This window comes from Lissotriton helveticus, chromosome 4_1 (assembly GCF_964261635.1).
Source record: "Lissotriton helveticus chromosome 4_1, aLisHel1.1, whole genome shotgun sequence".
NCBI classification, from domain to species: Eukaryota; Metazoa; Chordata; class Amphibia; order Caudata; family Salamandridae; genus Lissotriton; species Lissotriton helveticus.
The window spans coordinates 1,236,026,893-1,236,046,357 of record NC_136063.1 but is presented as its reverse complement, the minus strand read 5'-3'; positions in this window follow the sequence as shown (position 1 = coordinate 1,236,046,357).

The window sequence follows — 19,465 nt, the reverse complement described above, 5'->3', positions numbered from 1 at the left end:
GTAGAACATATATAATACACCCGTGCAGAGAGCACACTATGCAGTCTGCAATCTCAATAAGTAAGGAATATAAGAGCTTACCACTGCCCACCACTACCGTGGCAACCCGCACACCAGTTTCGTCCGGCACTTGGACCGCCTCCTCACCTGAACTGTCCTCCTCCACCTCCGTGCTGGGCCCAGCACCAGATGTTCCACCTACAAAGTACATTTAAGAATGTTAGATGTCATAGACATACACCACTCACTAGTATTTTGTCTAGGAATGAAGAAATGTGAATACAAAAACCAATCTAATAATTTGTGACTGTCTACTCTAAATAAAATGTCCCTTTTTCCAGGGAAGGGTGTTGTCTTGCTGCACTTTTTGGCACAACTGATGAATGCTTGCTTTTTAACACGCACCATTTTTCTCATAACAGACAGAAGCTTCACTTCTAAGAACAAATCATCATCACTAGGACGGAGTGACCAACGATTCAGCGCAAAAAAGAAAAATTAAAGTTCAAACCAGGTGAGGGTTTGGCTCGCCCACAATAAATGTGTGAAATCACTAAACACTTTCCCATTTTTAATCAACTGTTTGTTTTATGACAAGCTTGATTTTAATAAATATTTTTACTTTTAATAAAGCTTTAAAACTTAAATAGACTCTGTGGTTTTTGGTCAAGATTGAATGAGCAAAAGGTTTTGCAATTTCCAAGCATGAGTCCGTGCCTCTGACACTTCTGGACTCTGACTCCGTACTCTTGTCCTGCGTTGGATAATCATCATTGGGGATCAATCATCGATGAATTCGGGAGCTAAATGACTCTGCCACACTATCTAGTCAGTAAGGAGATTGGGGGTTCTTCAAAGTCTGATATCACTGAGGTATGTGGAAAGTCTACCTGCGCCTATTATAGTTGATAAACAATGCACTATTTAGTGTCCATAGTTCTGTTTGTGCAGATTTGTCCCTGCAATAGTAGTAGTATGGATTGTCCTATCCAAACCAAAAGTAAATTAGTATCTTATTCTTTCTTGGTGGTCATTCACCTTTTTATTGTTGGTAATTGTCAAAGCATAAACATTTAGAAGACTTGAAAAGACATTATGGACAATCCCAGAGGACTGCACTCAGTGCATAGAGCTATTGCTGACTAGAATGGGAGTTTTGTTTAACACCTTTTGCCAAATGTGCAATCTTAGTTAGCTACACAGACAGACTAATAAGAATAATCTAGTAATACCACAGGGAGTCATAGTAGAGGCAGGATAAGAATTTAGATACAGTCTACAAGAAGATCAAAGACGATTTAGAAAAAATCGAATGAGGAACGCTAGGTAAAAATAGGTATATTAAAATTAAAACTTACCGGGGCCAGCAAAGGAGCCCTCGCCTGACCGATCCTGGCCTTGAACAGCAGCAGCAGCCGATAATCCCTCCTCCTCTGTCCTCTTGCCCCTGGGGGAGCTGATGTACAACATGAAAGAAAGAAAGACCCGAAAACATGGATGATTGTTGTCAACCAAATCAAACATTTCAAAAGAACAATAACAAAATATTTTGGCAAAATAGCAAATAGACAACTATTCCACGGGATATATTGACCTATCTCATGTGGTCTACTACGATATTAGTATTGCTTGATTTGCGGACCGTCGACTTGGAAAGTTATGTAACTCACTAAACAAACTACTAAAAAGATTTGCCTAGGACTGGCAGGCAGCAGTCCGCAGCACGCGAAGTGACAGACAAACTCCATCGTGATTGCAGATCAGCGACAACACTAAAAAGTTTCCTACTACATTAACCAGTCATTAAAATACTCAAACTATCAATCCACCACCACTATTTCTTCTTATTGCCAGGTGTACAAAGGAAGGACTGGACTTGAGTCTGTAGGGGCAGATTTACAAGCCCCTTGCGGCTCTTTTGCTCCATTGTTGCGTGACTTTTGTGACGCAGCGGCAGAACAAAAGAGGCGCCATGGTGCGGCGTATATTAACAACGTGATGCATATGGGAGATGCATCACGTTGTAAAGCCCTGCGCCATCAGGGGGCGTTACGGCGCAAGGGAGGGCTTCCTGCACAGGAACGCATCCTAAAAGTGGCTGAGGGAAATCTATAGGATTTCAATCAGTCACTTTTAGGACAATGATGCGTGACTCAAACCCTGCGCCTGCTTAAAGCAGACGTACGGCTTCACGCAGCATTGGGGAGATAGGGCACCCCAGAGCATTGCTGGAGCTGCGCCATCGTTGCGACGCAACTCCAGCAATGCGCCGCCTTTGCGGCACAGATGCGTATTGCTTCGGTGACGTTTTGGGCCCATGGTGCGCCGCATTGTAAATACGGCGCACCATGGGTGGTGGTGGCGAGGCGCACAATTACTGGCACATCCCTGCTACTTTGCAGGGATGGGCCGGTAATTGAAGATCTGACCCTTAGTGTCTAGCATTACGCAGTTCTTTACACTACACTCATACATAATTTCTCAGGCCAATGAAATGAAGACAAAATTGAAAACAAATAAGCATAGTAGCAACGCTACTGAGAAGGAGAGCAGTGCACCTGAAATGCACAGAAGATTTTGAAATATAATTTACCTACAATGTAATCGGCAGCATTATTGCTCTTGGTAAAAAACAAACATTTGCAATATAATAACACACAGAGCAGGAGAAAACAGAGTAGTGGTGAAATAGCTAGAAGTAGCTACTACTACTCACCAAGCCCTGGGATCTCGATGCCTAGCACGTCGAGCAAGTCACGTTCCCTGTCCAGGAGATCCGTCCAACGGTGGGTGGCCTGGTTGTAGGTGCACCGGACCCGAGAGTGTTGAAACATAGCCCGGCACACCTTCTCCCACCGCTTCCGGCGCTCCCGGATCCCATAGCCGCCAGCGATCTTGCCGCCTGCCATGATGGTCCTGGGGAGGAGGCGCTGGATATAAAACACTAGGCAGCAACCCTACATTCATGCCTATTCCCTGCTGATGAGAGGTAACAACCTCGAAACACGTGTCCAGGGATGGTCAACGCGACAGTGATTTTTGCTCAAGACCCTGGCAGAGGCCCACCCGCTGATGCTTACTTCATGGACCATAATGCTTTGGGGTAACACGTTGGTAGGACAAGCAGTGTGTGACCAATTGGACTTTCTTATAAAACACTAGTGCGGCCACCTCCTCCGCGCTAAAAATCTCCCGGGCTATGACTTGCTCCCCCCTCAAACGCCTTAAACGACCACACGGGTGCCGGGCACGGGGTGCGGGACCCTTCCCCTTCTCAGGCAGCTTGCCGGCTCCCTTTACCATGGTCTGGGCAGAAAGGAAGGTAAATAATAAATAAGAAATAGAATAGGGAAGAAGAAAAGAAAAGAGTTTAAAAAAGTAGTTTAAAATTAACCAAAAGTAGCAGAAAACACAAAAATATAGAGCTAGAAAAATAGAGGGATATATAATAAGTAAAATAGATCAAAAAAAACTTCAAACAAGCAAAGGATGGCAGAGATTGACAGAGCATACAGAAAGCATGCCCAGAACCATAGCAATGAATGCAAAACAAGATGGCCGCGCCCGTTCACGACCGCGTGGGTAAGTTTGCGCGAGATTTTCCCCGCGATCACATGCGAACTTGTACTAGCGAGCCGCACACTTTGCGAGATTACACATAGCGCCCGGAAACGGAAATACTTCACGCAAGCAAGATGGCCGCGCCCATGTACGACCGCTAGGGTAACTTCGCAAACGTTGCGCTACAAGCGGCTTGCGAAAACTCAAAAAATCACGCGAGCTAACACGCCGCAAAAAAAACAAATCGGATATTCGCACGAATTTGCGGCTTCCGAATTCGATCTCGCGCGAATTTGCGCCCCGCGAATCGCGCGAAATTGCAGAAAAACGATTTTTGCAAAACTGAAAGCACTCAGCAGGTGCAAAAGTTAAATCTTATCATTAGTAACCATTCCCTGTAGTGCTTCCTGAGGTGCCCCTTCAGAGTTCAGTTGCTTACTTGCAACTATTCTATTACCCTGCTCTGACCCTCACAGCAGGCTCAGAGAATAGCTACAAGTATGCCACAAAGGTCCTGTTAAAAAAATTACACTGCAACAGAAAGCAATTACAGATAAGGAAGCAGGTGCCAGACTGGAGGTTCAAATTCAGTGACACATTAATCAGCCCCTAATTCATTCATGTCAGTTGAGGCAGGGCAGGTGTGCTAACGAATTTTACAAAACTGAAAGCACTTGGCAGGTGCAAAAGTTCAAGCTCATCATTAATGAGGAAGCACTTACAGCTAAGGAAGCAGGTGCCAGCTCAAATTCAGTGACACATTCATCAGCCCCAAATTAATTCATGTCAGTTGAGGTAGGGCAGGTGGCTTTTCCCCCCATAATCTACAGTGATGAACCAGAGGGTGGCATGGGTGAGCCAGAGGGTGGCAGTGGTGAAACAGAGGGTGACAGTGGTGAAACAGAGGGTGCTGTGATGAACCAGACGTAGAAACAACATGGTCGCGACCGTTGCTACCCGACAAGTAAGTTCGCGTTTGAGAACTGGTAAAAAACCCTTGCGAAATGGCAGAAACACTTGCGAACACATAAAATAGGAATCCGTAAAATTCGCGAGAGTTCGCAGATTTTGCGGATTGCGAATCCGTAAATACGCAATTTCGCGGATTGCGAATTCGCAAAATTCGCCCATGCTTAGTTCAAATGATGAGCGAGAGCACTCTTTCTTCTCATGAAGTAATCCATGATGAATCTGTTCTCTCACTTGCTCATATATTTCTTTCTGCTCAAGATTTAGTTGTTCTTCAGAGTTTCCTAAGTTTGTTACATCGTCTTGAGCTTGATACGTTGCTGTTTCTACCTCTTCCATAGCAGTTGCTGCTTCATTTTGAACAATTGGTTCTCCTAGTGGGTCCTGACTCAACGGAGCAGAACTTTGACTGTCTTGATAACTATCTCTAGCAATCTCAGCTGCAATTGTAGCTTCTTGCTCAATTTCGTCGTTCAACATTTTCACATAATTAGCAAATACAGGACATTCTATAGTATCTTTAGTTGCATTGAAGGAATCTTCATAGATCTCGAAATCTCCAAGTAATTCCAATTCTGAATGCCGTGGCTTGAAAAGTTGCAAAAGAGCTAAATAGTAAAATTCCCTTTTGTCAGGTGTTTCGCAACTCAGTTTACGGCGATTAATCAAATGTCCTTTTCTTTCTTTCACCAGACATCCTTCAGAACCAATCACAGCATATATACCATTATTGATGTTTTCTCTAATATTCCATTTAAAAATATAGTTTTGCAGCACTTCATAGAGCACTTCATAGAGACAAATGTTCTCAAGATGATGAATTCTATTTGGATAATATGTATACAACATATTTGTTTTCACAATATCTGTACTTTCTGGCTCTTTTTCAGCTAAATATTCAATTTCTTGTACAGATTTAAGTACTCGGTTTAGTGTTGCAGCAAGACCTAGACCCACCCAAATGATTCTTCTAGATTTGGAGTAAAGACTTGCAGATGATAAGCGATCCGAGCATTCATACACTCCAATTTCTTGATGAGATAACATCTTCAAACTGTAACTGTATCATGTCTTACTTAGACTCTTCTCATGGGAAATCTCTTCCCACATTTCCTTCAGTTCCGTCTTTTCTGACTTTGTTATGTACTATGTCACATATCGAGCAACCGCAATGGAATTGTCTGCAACATATTGAATATCCATATTAACATTCCACATGGACAAAATAACTGAGTTATAGTCATTTATGAATTTTGATTCTTCATTTCTTCTTAAGTTGTAGGTATTTTTTAGAGACTTTCTTGTGATAGTATGTCGCAAAGATGACATAAAACTGTTCACTCTTCCTTTCGATATTACAGGTCGTGGAAATGCAAAACGGCATTTGGGGGCCGATTCCGATTCGGGAAAAACCATTCCAAATAGCCGTTTGGAGCATTTTTCCCGTACGAATCGTACCCTGCAATGTCCCCCGTACGTACGACGAAGTACGATTCGTACCAGGAGCCGTACTCCGTACGAGTCGTAAAGAGACGTACGACTCTAATCTCTGTACGATTCGCCCTCGGACCCGCTGTACGCGACATCAGAACGGTTTGCGGCAGGTTTTCATGACCCAGCAAGTACGATACGTGTCAGGGACGCACCGTACGACCCTTTTTCTACGGGAGCTGAAAACAGTCGTAAAAGCAGAGTTCACGCCGAAACAGGTACGGAACGCCCCCCCCGGGTATGGTGCGTACCCCCCATGATCGCAGTGGCACAGTGCGTACCCCTGCAATCATGGGGTGTACGTACCATACCCCATGTACGATGGGTGTACGCACCGTACCCCATGTACGCTGTGTGTACGCACCGTACCCCATGTACGATGGGTACACCCATCCTACATGGAGTACGGTGCATACACCCATCGTACATGGGGTACAGTGCGTAAACCCATCGTACATGGGGTACGGTGCGTACACCCATCGTACATGGGGTACGGTGCGTACACCCCATGATCGCAGGGTTATGCACCGCACCCCTGCGATCATGGGGGGTATGGACCATATGGTGTGTATGTGTTTGTGTGTTTGTCCTTACGACTCGCCCTTACCTGATGTGCACCGTACGAATCGCGTCCTCATACCCCGGTCCGGATCGTACTCGCCGGGTCGTACGGCATGTGTACGAGTCGTACGGTTCACAGTTTTAGCCTTGCAATACGTACGGATCGCGACGATTCGGACAGATTCACAGAATACGGATCGTATTACGAGGGCTCCGGATACAAATAGTACAGACGTTTTTTTTCCCGAATCGGAATCGACCCCTTGGTGTAGAATTTGTCCTTAGATTTGTACTTTCGACAACAGTATTTCCCACAACGATGGCTTTGGAATCGTAAGACTTGTTGTCTTAAGTCCTTATCTTGTGTACTGTTGGGTACATCACATGTAGCATATTCTTCGATAAAAGACAACACAGTATCATCTGAGTCTGTTCCAAATTTGGGAGAATCTTTGATCCATAATAGCATATGTATGTGAGGAGCACCTCTCGCTTGATACTCCTTTCTCCAAAAGAAATCCAGAACCTCTCCAAGAGGAGGATTTTTTTTATTGGTGATAAAAGACATCATGGCTTCGAATCTATGATTGAAATCTGCATCCATTAACAGGATCGAAAGAGCACAATTCTCCAGGTGTCTTCTATTCGATATTTAGTATATTTGGATTTGCCTCTCGAAGAAATTGAAGTAAATCATCCCAAGCATATTCAGCGCAGCTTGGAGTAAGGAACTATGTAGGAATTCCTAAGTTCCTTAGCATACATTTGAATTCTCCGTGACGACGGTACCAGTACTCATTAGTACCACCCTGACATGCCATCAGATTAATCAGCTGAGATTACAAAACATTATTTTTCTGCTGTACTTTATCCATAAATTCCTTTGCCGAAATATTTTGCAGATGTACACATGTTTTCAATATATGGTTTACTGCATAAGAAAGTCCAGACAAATCACTCTCAAACAAAAGATGAAACAAATATGGAATACATTGTCGAAATCTTGGATCTTCTGCATATAATCTTGATGTCCGGTATTCAGATGCAGGAATCTGCACAGGTCGTTCATCATATCGTCCTCCTTTTCCTGTAGGAAACAACTGAGGGAAACAACGAGCTTCCAAGCTTTTTTCCCATAGACTAATGGGACTTCCTTTTGCTTTTTCATTTGGAATAACTCTATAGCATTCCCCATCATTTCTTTGGAATGCAATGAATAAACACTGTAATGGTCATAGATTTCTTCAGTTCTGGACACATCCACTTTTTCAATTTGTCCAGATGGCAAGTCACTATCTTCTTGTACAGTTATTTCTTCTTCTCCCACAGACACATTTTTGAAATATTGATTATTATTTACCAGATACAACGTTGCCTTTTTCACTTTCCTAACATCCACTTATTCTTGCTAGATTTTCTTACTCTTAGTAGGAACGCCATTAACAAGAATAACTAGAGGTTCATCCTCTACATTTTCTACACCAATAGTTTCAACATTTTTCTTTAAATCTAGAGGCAAATATACAACTCTTCCCTTTAATCCTCTCTGTAAATCTGAAGTAGGCAATTTTCCTGTCTTAGGCTCCATACGAACAATAGCCTGAAATGGATGCACACCTTGAATAAGAATAGACTCATAGGTATTTAAATCCATTAGTTCAGAAGGAATATTTACCAACTCAAGATTATTATGCACAGCTCTAGCAGGCATTTTGTTCTCATCTAATGTGTTATAACAATATTTTCAAATACGCTGATCAGAACCCAAATCAAAACAATTCTCAACCAACAAATAAGTTGCAAAATCCTTCCACTCATTATCATTTTCCTTTTCACTTTTTAAATACAAATCAACACTCCTGGTCTTATTTTTATAATGAATTAGTCAACAAAAGATACAAGAATAATTTGGCCTTTCACCTGAAATTACCTTAAACTTTATAATTTCATGCTCTAAACTTTCTACACTGCAATGTTCTACATTCTCTTCCACATTTTCTTCTATTAATGTCTCAGTTTCTGCACTGTCTTCCTGAGGACCAAAGTAACTAATCTGAATTTCATCATAAACATTTGTTACATCTGATACAGATCCACGCAAAAGAGCAATGTTCAATTTTTTTAACATTAGTGCTGGACTTTGTGCATAATACAATATTCTCACTCATTTCAGAATGATGTACTGCTAACATCCTGAAATGGTGAAAAACACTTCGACATACTTTTTTAGAAACACAAGCCAGAGAATGACCTTGCAAACCAGTATTTTCTCTCACTCTGCAAGGGTCTAGTCCTTGCAACATCTTAATCTTTTGTTTAACACTTTTCTTAGTATAGGTACTTAAGAAATTGCGTAACAAATGAATAAATTCTTGCCGAACACTGCAAATACTACTACAATTCCAAGTGTACACTGGAGCTTTAGAACATCTCCCTAAAACTTCACCAGCTAACACCTCTTCTACATTTCTAGGAGCAATTTTCTCTTTCTTAATAGGACAAACGTTTCTAACCTCATAAGCACGACCACTAGTGTCAACTGCATGCAACAAATCATTACTCTGAAGATAACTTTCTTCATTAAAAAAGGTTCAGAACTTGAACTATGTTTCCATTCACCCAAAAAAAACTAACAAAAATTACTTCTGTTAAATACTCTTCTCCACTTACTTTTGGCCTTCATTAAATGGATTGGCTTAACTAGTGATCTAATTCTATTGATTACTAAAATAAATAATTTTCTTTTTAATTCCAAAGCTTTCTGAAGTACATTTTCAATTCCTTTCTACTTCTTATAAAATACTGTTTTTGTCTTACATACCTTAATTTATTTAAAGAAATGTGATAGAAATCTATCATAGAACATTTTTTTCCTAATTTTCATAAATTGATTTTTCCTCCTTTTACTATACACAGTTTTCTCTGCACTTGATTTTCCATGATTGTTCTCTTTATTTGTATTTTTCTTTTTAGTTGCTGATATACTAGGAACATTTTTCTGTTTGTGCACAGTACTCTTATTCTTTAATATTTTCCTCAAAAAAGTATTCCTTGTCTTACCAGGACTTTCTTTCTCTTTGTTAACATATTCCTGTTTATGCAAATCTTGTTGATGACTTCTCTTCAAAAACACACGTTTCTTTCGTTGTTTCTGTTTTTCAACCTTAGTAGGCATCATATAATTTTTTCAGTATCGATAAACAGAATCTATAACAAAAAATATATATAACATTACAAAAATAAATATATCAAATACTCTATTATATTACTTACAAGAACAGTGGGAGGATTATGAGGACAAACCTTGGACTATAAAAATAAAAGGACTTACAACAAAAGAAGAAGAAGTATGAAACAAGGGAAAATATAATAAAAAAGAGAGTATACATACAAACTGCAATATAACAGAATAAAGGAAGTATGGATAAACCGTAAAGTATGAAAAGGTAAGGGAGAGTATGAAGAGAAAGATGGAAATATAAGAAAAAAGAGTATAGGAGGAAAAAAAGAGAGTAAGAGGACAGAGGGGACACTATAAGAAGAGAGATTAAGACTCTAAAGAAAAAAAGAAGGAACATGTGAATAAAAACGCAACTATAAGAACAAAAAAGTAATACTAGCAAAGGACACTATGTATAAGGACAGAGAGAACAGTACCAGAAGAAAGCATGAACAAAGTCAGGAAAAGTGGAGCAAAAGGAAAAAAGGGGTAAAGAAGAACAGAGGATACAGTCTGAAGTGAAAAGAAGGAGTATAAACAGATGGAGGATTATAAAGACTGAAAAAATGTATGACGAAAGAGGCAAAAGTATAACAAAACAAACAAATATAAAGAGAGAGGTCAGTATGAAAAGACAGAGAATATGAGGAAAGTGCTGCAGAGTGTATACAGTGAATCAAGGAGCAGTAACAGATGTGAGTAAACAATATGAACAGATTTAATAAGTATAAACAGAGAGGAAAGAAAATGAAAATAGAAAAGAAATATGAAGAAACAGTGGAAAATATGAACACAGACAGAAGGAATATAGGACAAAAGCCAATATAAGAAAAACTCACTAGTAAGAAGACACATTAAGAAGTAAGAGAAGAGAGAGAAGAATATGAAAACGGGGAGCAGTATAACATCAGGGGGTAAAATAAGGAGAGATTGTCACAATAAGAAAAGATGACAATATTAGTAGAGACTGCAAAGTATAAGAAAAGACAGAAGAAATGTGAGAACAGACACACTTCAAGTATTAGAAGAAAAAGAAAAGTATGAGAAAACAATAGGGAATACCTGCAAAGAACAGCAAGAATAAGAAGAAACATAGAATATAACAACAGAAGAGTATATATGAAGAAAGACGAAGGAATGTAAAAAGACACAGAGACAAAAATATAGAGAAAAGACAAATATAAAGGAAGACTGACCGTATAAGCAGAGAGGGAGTACTACAAGAAGACATTAACAACTATGACGACAGTGGTGAATATAAAGACAAAAGACAATATAAACAATAGGACAAACATGCAAAAAACAGGAGCAAGTATGAAAAAATATATATAAAAAGAGAACAGAATATAAGAAAAAGAAGATAGTATAATGAGAGAGGAAAGAGTAAGACAAGAGAGGAGGGAGTATGACAACAGATGTCCATATAATCAAGGCCTGGTGTTAAAAAGATCGCTGTTTCATGGAAAGAAACTTCTGATAAAACGGCGATAATGGTCTTGATAATATGCCCTTGTTAATTCCCATAGAAGCCCATGTTATGGTGTTAACATGGGCTTCTATGGGAATTAACAAGGGCATATTATCAAGACCATTATCGCCGTTTTATCAGAAGTTTCTTTCCATGAAACAGCGATCTTTTTAACACCAGGCCTTGATTATATGATCCAGAGCGTACAAAATATGCAATAAGGAGCGAATATGGAAGCATATTATCAAGCCTGGGTGATACAATTATCGCAACTTTATCGACAGGAAAGAACATCTAACATGAGCTTCCATTGGAATTCCATAGAGCATATTATAAAGCCCATTATCGCAACTTCATCTAGTTTCCTGTCGATAAACTGGCGATAATTTTAATGCCCAGGCTTGATGATATGCCCCATAGGGGCATATTATCAAGAACCGGTGTTAAAATTATCGCCGTTTTATCGGAAGGAAACTACCAATAAAACAGCGATAATGGGCTTGATAATACGCCCTTGGTAATTCCCATAGTAGCCCATGTTCTGGTTTTAACATGCGCTTCTATGGGAATTAACAAGCCCGTATTATCAAACCCATTGTCGCTGTCTTATCAGCAGTCTCCTGCCGATAAAACGACGATAATTTTATCACTGGGCCTTGATAATATGGCCCATAAATCCTTAATGTACACACATGCACAGTGTGATATTACACACAAAAAATCAGACCATGTATGTTACCATTTACTACTAAAAAGCGTTTAACGGACTATACATATTCCATATATATAATTACTACATATCAGTGAACAACACTGACTCATTTTCTAAATGCATATGCATTTTACTACATTATTTCTGCCACTATTACATCAAAAAAACTAACACAATAAAACAAAAAAGACACACAAGGAGCTTCTAAATATGCCCAGACTATATACAGAAGGAGAGAAACGAGAAATAAGACAGAACAGGGAGTATCCAAAAAGAAATGAAATAAGAAGAGAGAGAAGAAAATGAAGAGACAGAAAGAATAAGAGGAGAGCCAAGAAAATATATACACAAAGAACGACAATATAAGTACAGAGTACAATATAAGAAAAAGACAGTAGTACCGAGACAGAGAAAGGAGTAAGAGGAGAGAGAGGGAACTATAAAACAGAGGCTACAAATGATTGAAAAAAGGGACAAATATAGGGGCATATTATCAAGGACCGGTGTTAAAATTATCGCCATTTTATCGGCAGGAAAATGCTGATAAAACGGCAATAATGGGCTTCATCAGCTGCGGCCTGTGGAGGGACTTGCGATGAGGCAGGCAGGCGAGACAGGGAGGGGCAGGGTGGGGCTGATAAACAACAGAATGTGTATGATTGCAGGTAAGTAAACAATTAAATTAATAAAACGAAAGGGCATATTATTAAGGACCGCTGTTAAAATTATCGCTGTTTCATCGGCAGGAAACTGCCAATAAAATGGCGATAATTGGCTTCATAATACACCCTTTTTAATTCCCATAGAAGCCCGTATTCTGGTGAGAACATGCGCTTCTATGGGAATTAACAAGGGCGTATTATCAAGCCCACTATATCACTATAATTTCAACACCGGTCCTTGATAATATGCCCAGAATTTCGGAGCGCGCCCTGCATCGCAAAATGCGATGCAGGGCATGGAATGAAGGGGCATATTATCTACAAAAGACGATACATTATCGCCGCTTTTATCGGCAGGAAACTGACGATAAAGCGGCGATAATGGACTTGATAATAGGCCCTTGTAAATTCCTATAGCAGCCCAAGTTCTGGTGTTAACCTGGGCTGCTATGGGAATTCACAAGGGCATATTATCAAGCCCATTATTGCCGCTTTATCGGCAGTTTCCTGCCGATAAAAGCGGCGATAATATATCGCCTTTTGTTGAAAATATGGCCCTTCATTTTATTAATGTAATTGTTTACTTACCTGCAATCATCCAGATTCCGTTGTTTATCACCCCCACCCTGCCCTTCCCCTGCCCCGCCTTTCCCACCGCAACTCCCTCCACGGGCTGCATCTGGGCTTGATAATGCGCCTGTATTAATTCCCATAGAAGCCCATATTAACCCCAGAAGATGGGTTTCTATGGGAATTAACAAGGGCGTATTATCAAGCCCATTTTCGCCGTTTTATCGGCAGTGTCCTGCCCATAAAAAGTCGATAATTTTAACACCGGTCCTTGATAATACGCCCGTCAGTGCCATATTATTAGTAAAGCGCGATACATTACCGCCGCTTTTATCGGCAGGAAACTACAGCTAAAGCGGCGATAATGGTCTTGATAATATATCCTTGCGAATTCCCATAGAAGCCCAGGTTAACACCATAACCTGAGCTTCTATGGGAATTCACAAGGATATATTATCAAAACCATTATCACCGCTTTATCGCCAGTTTCCTGCCGATAAAACCGGCGATAATGTATCACCCTTTATTGATAATATGGCCCATAATCCGTTAATGTACAGAGATGCACAAACTGATATTAAACAAAAAACATAACAGCATGCATTATAGGGAAACACATTTACTACTATAAAATGTTTAAAAACGGACGACTATAGGGGCATATTATCAAGACAGGTGATAACATTATTGCCACTTTATCGGCAGTTTTCTACCCATAAAGCGGCAATAATATTATCGCCTGTCTTGATATACCCCATAATTCCTTAATGTACAAAGATGCACCGCACACACTCCCATACAACTTATCAACTCACCTTTCAAATTGATTTGTAGATTAAGAAGCATACACTCACACAGTGGCTATTCTTATACAGAATCTCTCTAGTTCCGTGTTTGCAGCAGAACCGTCAAATGGAAAATCTTCCCTCTTATTTTACACATACATACATATAAATAACCAATTAAAATCCTGTACACATTAATTGAAAACAAAACACACATTTCTATTGGTTTAACATTCCAAACCTTTCCAACTGACATAACTTTCCACCCTACCCCCCAACAGATCATGCAAAAGTCAACTGTCAACAGAGGTCAAAAGTTCAGCACTGTATAAAACACTGCTCCTCAACAAATTTAGACTATGCATAAGCACTTACCTATAAGTACCAATAAAGCAAAAAGGTTTCTTTACAAGCAACAAAGATATAAACACATAAACTCCATAAATATCTTTAAAAGATTTATTTTTAATTCATTTTTCTTGCTTACGTACGCTTATGGAACAACTTTCAAAATTCGAACTGTACACGCACAATAAATATACCATAAAAAAAAAAGCATACATCACTAATTTTTTACAATCACCGGACACCCCATCCACCAAGCCTCAAATATAACGTTCAAGACCGTAGGTAGAGCCCCAAATCCACCATGGTACCAGCCGACTCCCTGCATCATTCGGGAGCCGGAATTGCTTTTGGTCAGAGGAACTACCTTACATACTGCTCTCTCAGACGAAAAACAATCTGCTTTCCTACTTCAGAGAACTCTCGCCCAACCATAGCAAACAACAGACTCCCACGAATAGGCACTCTATAAACCTACAAGAGCAGACCCTCGGAGACGGTGCTCCCCAGGGCCATCAAAGGCTCAACAAAGGCCGTCAAAGATTTTGAACTTGGACATCATTGTAAATCCCCCTAAGCAGTCCTACGGGATCACGAAGTCCTATAGAAAATAGCAAACTTTTCCGATCAATCTACACAGTCAATCTACACACACATATACAAATAAATAAAAAATCACATTTATTCCCACATTAAATTGAAAACGAAACACACATTTATATTGCTTGAACTTTTACACCCTTTCCAACTGACAAAACTTTCAACCCTTCCTCCATTCCACAATCTGCCAGTTACCACAGAAACACTTCAGGGAACACCTAACAGCACACAGGTGAAAAGTTCATCATACATTGTTGCAAATGAAAACAGCAAGTATGGTTCACTTGAGAATATACCAGCTTATCTTATGTAACGTTCTTTGCTAACACTTATTCTTAACCAATAAAAATCAGCCTTTTAATACACAGAAACATTCATCTTAGCTTAGAGCAGAATGTTCTCGAACAACTAATGAATCCTTTTCTTTTTTCAAAACTGCATGTTGTCCACCATTTCAGAAAAAATCTCACTTTTCAAACTGCCACTTCCTTTACAGAGACCTTCAGAGTGCATCCAGACCTCTCTTCAAGATGCTTACAGTGTGGATTGTGGTACACAGCTATATTTTCTGGAGTCAAAGGTACGCAGAACGGAAAGGAATTCAGTAAGACCTACGTTAACCAAATGTAGACATTAAATGGATTGGACAGAGAGGGTTAAAGTGGCACCAATCGATTCCATTGATGAAATCCTTTTTGCATCTCCAACACCCTGACCTCATAATTGTGCACTGTGGTGGCAATGACCTAGGCACTTTAACAGGGGTAGGTCTGGAAATGCTTATGAAGGACACCTTTGCACAATTGATGACACTGTTCCCCAAAACTGCCTTTGTATATTCTAATATATGCCAAAGGCAGAAATGGAACTGGTCCAACCACTATTGTGAACGGATTAAAAAATATAGGAAACATGTGAATAAATCTGTTTCTGCCTTTCTCCGAGACTATCGAATGGGGTCCATTTACAACAACAATCTGCGTTATAATATGAATGACATCTATAGTAAGTGTGGGCGAAATTTGCGAATTCGCGGTCCGCGAATTTGCACGAAATCGAATTTGCGATCTGCAAAATTCGTGAATTCGCTGATGTTTTTTTTGGCGTGTTCGTGGGATTTTTTGCGTATTCGCGGGCCGCTTGCAGCGCACCGACCACGATGTTACCCGTGCGGTCGCACATGGGCGTGGCCATCTTGTGTGCATTGCGTATTTCCGTTCCCGGGCGCTTTTGGCAATCTCGCGTTGTGTGCGGCGCACTATTACGAGTTTGCGTTTGTTTATGCGTGCTCGCGGGGGAAATATCGCGCAAACTTACCCACGCGGTCCTCAATGGGCGCTGCCATCTTGTTTTTCATTCATTGCTATGGTTCTGGGCATGCTTTTTCTATCCAGCTTCAATCTTTGCCATCCTTTGTTTGTTTGAAGTTTTTTAAAATCTTTTTTACTTATTATCTATCCCTCTATTTTTCTAGATCTTTATTTTATGTTTTCTTCTACTTTTTGTTACTTTAAAACTACTTTTTTTTACCTCTTCTTTTATTTACTCTTTTCCTATTCTCTTTCCTATTTATTATTTCCTTTCCTGTCCAGGACCATGGCAAAGGGAGCCGGGAAGACAAGGGGAAGGGTCCCGCACCCCGTACCCGCCTCCCATGCGGGCGATTGAGGGGGGAGCAAGTCATAGCCCGGGAGATCTTTAGCGCAGAGGAGGTGGCCGCATTGATTTTTTATGTCCAGCGCCGCCTCCCCAAAACCATCACGGCAGGCGGCAGGATTGCTGGCGGGTACGGGCTCCGGGAGCGTCGGCAGCTGTGGGGGAAGGTGTGCCAGGCCATGTATCGGCAGTCTCGGGACCGGCGCACCTACAGCCAGGCCACGCACCGGTGGTCCAATATCCTGGACCGTGAACACGGCCCACTCGACCTGCTAGGTGTCGAGATCCCTGGGCGTGGTGAGTAGTAGTAGCTATTTAATCACTACTCTGTTTTCTCCTGCTCTATGTTATCAAATTGCAAATGTTTGATTTTTCCGAAGAGCAATAATGCTGACGATTACATTGTAGGTAAATTATGTTTCAAAATCTTCTGCGATTGCATTGCAGGTGCACTGCTCGCCTGCTCAGTGGCGGTGCTACTATGCTTACTTGTTTTCGATTTTGTGCTCATTTCATTGGCCTGAGTGATTATGTATGAGTATACTTTACAGAACTGCGTAATGCTAGACACTGAGGGGCAGATTTACAATTACTGGCGCATCCCTGCAAATTAGCAGGGATGCGCCAGTAATTGTGCGCCACGCCTCCACCACCCATGGTGCGCTGCATTTACAATGTGGCTCACCATGGGGCAAAAACAACACAGATGCATCACGCATCAGTGCTGTAAAGGCGGCGCATTGCTGGAGTTGCGTCGCAAGCATGACGTAGCTCCAGCAAAGCTCTGGGGTGCCCTATCTCCCCAATGCAGCGTCAAGCCATACGTCTGCTTCGAGCAGGCGCAGGGCTTTGACGCAGCATTGGCCTAAAAGTGACTAAGTGAAATCTTGTAGATTTCACTCAGCCACTTTTAGGCGGCGTTCATGCGCAGGAACGCCCTCACTTGCGCCGGAACGCCCCCTGATGGCGCAGGGCTTTACAACGTGATGCATCTCCCAGATGCGTCACGTTGTTAATATACCCTGCACCATGGCGCCTCTTTTGCGCTGCCGCTGCGTCACAAAAGTCACGCAACGACGGAGCAAAAGAGCCGCAAGGGGCTTGTAAATCTGCCCCTAGAGACTCAAGTCCAGTCCTTCCTTTGTACTCCTGCCACTAAGAAGAGATAGTGGTGGTGGATTGATAGTTTGAGTATATTATGACTGGTTAGTTAGTAGGAAACTTTTTAGTGTTCTCACTGGTCTGCAATCACGATGGACTGTGTCTGTCACTTCGCGTGCTGCGGAGTGGTGCCTGCCAGTCCTAGTCGAACCTTTTTGTAGTTGCTTTAAGAGTTACATAACTTTCCAAGTAGACGGTCCGCAAATCCAGCAATACTAATATCCTAGTAGACCACATCAGATAGGTCAATAAATATAGTGCAATTGTTGTCTATTTCCCCGAAATAATTTGTTATTGTTTTTTGAAATGTTTGATTTGGTTGACAACAATCATTCATGTTTGTGTCTTTTTTTCATGTTGTACATCAGCAACAGGGCAAGGGGACACAGGATGAGGTAGCGGCGCCGGCGGAGAAGGGACAAGATAAGGAAAGCCAGGATCGGTCCGGCGAGGGCTCCTCTGCTGGCCTCAGTAAGTTTTCCTGTTAATATTAATAATTATACTTCCCTATCTTTTACAGCACCTATTTTTTCCTAACGTTCCTCATTCGATTTTTTCTAAATTGTCTTTGATCTTCTTATAGACTGTTTCTAAATTATAATCCTGCCTCTACTATGACACCTGTGGTACTACTACATTATTATTAGTCTGTCTGTGTAGCTAACTACGCTTGCACAGTTGGCCAAAGGTGTTAAACAATACTCCCATTCTATTCAGCAATAGCTCTATGCACTGAGTGCAGTCCTCTGGGTTGTCCATAATGACTTTGGAAGTCTTCTAAATGTTTATGCTTTGACACTTCCCAACAATTAAATGTCAATGGCCACCAAGAAAGAATAAGATACAAGTTTACTTTTTGATTGGATAGGAGGACAATCCATACTACTACTGTTGCAGGGACTATTCTGCACAAACAGAACTATGGACACAAAATAGTGCATTGTTTATCAATTATAATAGGCGCAGTTAGACTTTCCACATACCTCAGTCATAACAGAATTTAAACCCTCAATCTCCTTACTGACTAGCTAGTGTGTCAGAGTCATTTAGCTCCCGAATTCATCGATGATTGATCCCCTATGATTATAAAAACCCAGGACATAAGACTACGGAGTCAGAGTACCAACCTCTCAGAGCCACGGACTCATGCTTGCAAATTGCAAACCCTTTCGATCACTCACTCATGACCAAAAACCACAGAGTCTATGTAAGTTTTAAAGCTTTATTAAAAGTAAAAACATTTATTAAAATCAAGTTCATCATACAACATAAACGGTGGATTGAAAATTGAAAAGTGCCTAGTGATTTCACACATTAATTGTGGGCGAGCCCTCACCAGGTTGGAACTTCAAGTCTTCTTTGTGGTGCTGAATCGTTGCTGACTCCGTCCAAGTGATGATGATCTGATCTTGCTCTTGTTCTTAGAAGGCAAGCTTCTCTCTGTTATGAGAAAAATGGTGCATGTTAAAAAGCAAGCATTCATCAGTTGTGCCAAAAAGTGTAGCAAGACATGTTACGGCTAAGCATAACTAAAAAACACCCTTCCCTGAAAAAAGGGCAATTTGTAGTTTAGACTAGAGAGTCAAAAATTATTAAATTTATTTGTGTAGTCGTAGTAACATTTTTTCATTCCTAGACAAAATACTAGAGTACCGACCTCTCAGAGCCACGGACTCATGCTTGCAAATTGCAAACCCTTTCGAT